The sequence below is a fragment of the Tenrec ecaudatus genome, chromosome 8 (genome assembly GCF_050624435.1).
Source record: "Tenrec ecaudatus isolate mTenEca1 chromosome 8, mTenEca1.hap1, whole genome shotgun sequence".
NCBI classification, from domain to species: Eukaryota; Metazoa; Chordata; class Mammalia; order Afrosoricida; family Tenrecidae; genus Tenrec; species Tenrec ecaudatus.
This window is the reverse complement of record NC_134537.1, coordinates 106,899,468-106,902,334: the sequence shown is the minus strand read 5'-3', so window position 1 is coordinate 106,902,334 and position 2,867 is coordinate 106,899,468. Positions and strand designations below refer to the sequence as shown.

Sequence of the window (2,867 nt, the reverse complement as noted above, 5' to 3'; positions counted from 1 at the left end):
ATTCAAATGTATGCACCAAAGAATAAGGTCGAAGATATAGAAAATGAAGGGTTTTACCAAGATTTGAATTGATCAAACGTGTGATCAAGATGCAGTGACAGATGAGTGTTGTTGGTACTGCAAGGAGATGCAGGTTGCTTCAGACCAGGTAACATTTAATTTGTTGCATTTCCAGTTGCTAGCACCAGCTCCCCGACAAAGATTTTACTAAAAGCTTAGGACCAATAATGTGAATGTTGGACCCCAAATGATTACAAGCATACCACAGAGATTAACTAGTTCAGGAAGTGTTTGGTCAGGAGTCCATGCACCCCTGCGCTGGCCTTGGTCACTCAGACGCACATTGCAGAGGCTACTGGCTCGGTCCCGGGTGATAGAAAACAAGCTAGATAATTTAAAGACTGATTTTTCAGAAAGTAAATGAAGCAAAAAGGAGATAAAAATGGAAAGGGATTGAAACATTTTTCCATGAAAGTGTGTGAGAAAGTTCAGTGGAAAGAAACAACATCATATAACAAAGTCACTGATGAGCTGGTAGCAGAGTTCACCAATTCAAATGATCATTTGGCTGCTGATTCGCAGGTTTATGATCAGAAGAATATTAGGCAAAGAGTTTATGATGCTTTAAATGTGCTAAGAGCAATGAACATAATTTCAAAGGGAAAAAAAGAAATCAAGTGGAGTGTCCTGCTTACCAATTCTGCTCAGGATTGCCAAAACCTAGAGAGAGAGGAGCAAAGGCAGATAGAATGGATAAAGCAGAAACAGGCTCAGCTGCAAGCACTTCTCCTGCAGCGGGCAGCTTTCAAGAACCTGGTGCAGAGGAATTGCCAACATAGACAGCAGAACCAGGGCCTTCCATCTCTGAACTCTACCATTCAGCTGCCATTTATCATCATCAATACAAGCAAGAAAACCGCCATAGACTGCAGCATCGCCAGCGACAAGTTCAAATGCCTTTGTAATTTTGACAACACCTTTTAGATCCATGATGATATAGAAGTCTTGAAGCAAATGGGAATGCCCTTTCGTCTGGAGTCAGGCACATGTTCCCTGGAGAACCTGAAACTTGCTAAATCACAGATGGCCAAGACCCTAGAAGGTTACATCACAGATGTCTCCACAGGACCCTCTTAGTTAAATCAGGGACTATTGAATGCCACCCAGTTCGTTTCCAATTTAGAACTGACCACTGGTGCCCACCTGCCCCAGGCAAGGGTAAAGTCAAGGTTGTGCTTGGATGCTGAAGTGGCCTTAGCAGCTGGGCAGTTCCTTGCCCCAAACAGTCACCAGCCCAGCAGTGCAGCCTCCCACTGCTCTGAGTCCAAGGCGAGACCCCTTGTTCCTTCAACGATGATGACAAGGATGATTCCTCCTCCCCAGAATAAAGACAGAAGCACACTGCCCTTTGTTATTTGGGGGGGGGGGAGATGTATTGACAATTACTGATGATTTAAATATAAAAATTATAATAAAAAAGAAGAACCAATAGCTAGGCAAAATAGTCTTGGTAAAAGAAATAACACTGGGGATTGCACAATAGACTTTCACAGACCCAATGTTTATTTATTGTACATCAAAAACAGTGAATGCACATGTGACTGTAGCTATGTCAACCATACGCAAAGGAAGTTGACTACATCTACGGGAAGAGAGGATGGAGACGTCTAATATCATCCATCAGAACAAGACTACGGCCCGACACTGAACAACAATCACCCCTGTCGGCGTTCAAGTTGAAACTGAAGAAAATTAAAACAAGTTCATGAGAGCCAAGGCGTGATTTTGAGTGTAGCCACCTAATTTTAAAGATTATCTCAAGAATATATTTGACTCATTAAAAGTTAATTATCATGATCCCTATTCTACCTTACAAATCTGGCTGGACTGGAGAATGTACACTGATACCGATAGGAACTGGAAACACGGGGAATCCAGGACAGATGAACCCCTCAGGACCAGTGGAGAGAGTGGCGATACTGGGAAGGTGGAGGGAAGGTGAGGGAGAAAGGAGGAACAGATTACAAGGATCTACCTATAACCTCCTCCCTGGGGAACAGACAGTGGGCAAGTGGGTGAAAGGAGACATCACATTGTGTAAGATATGACAAAATAATAATAATTTATAAATTATCAAGGGTTCATAGAGGAGAGGGTCGTGGGGAGGGAGGGGGGAAATAAGGAGCTGATACCAAGGGCTCAAGTAGAAAGCAAATGTTTTGAGAATGATGATGGCAACAAATATACAAATGTGCCTGACACAGTGGATGGATGTATGGATTGTGATGAGTTATACGAGCCCCCAATAAAATGAATTTTTTTAAGTTAATTATCAAAAAACAGATGAGCTGTAGTATGAGATCAAGGACAGTATACATGAAGAAATCAAACAATCATATAAAAGTGAAGAAAAAAAAAGGATTCAAGTGAGTATCAGAAAAGACTCTGGAACTTGCTCTTGAAAGCAAATTTGCTGATTCAGATAGAAGAAATGATGAAGTAAAAGAGCTGATCAGATTTCAAAGGGCAGCTGAGGAAGACCAACTAAGTTATTAGAATAAAATGTGCAAAGACCTGGAGTTAGAAATCCAAAAGCAAAGAACACCTTTAGTATTTCTCAAGCTAAAAGAAAAAATAATTTTAATTCATTGAAGCCTCAAATTGCAATATTGAATAATTCTATTAGCAAAACATTGAATGACACAGAAAGCATTAAAAGAAAGAAAAGTAATTCACGGTCACTGCAACAAAACAATTGACATGCATTCATTTCTAAAGGTAGCATCTGATTGGTAATCGATGACATTGAAAGAAATATTCCAAGCCTCACTGAAGGCGTTGGTGAGAAAACAAAGTTTCAGGAATTG

At 40.7% G+C, this 2,867-nt stretch overlaps 1 pseudogene; it reads left to right on the top strand.

Moving 5' to 3' along the window:
• Positions 1 to 233: 233 nt before the first annotated feature.
• Positions 234 to 1,388, top strand: LOC142454445 (transcription factor Dp-2-like; annotated as a pseudogene).
• Positions 1,389 to 2,867: the final 1,479 nt, after the last annotated feature.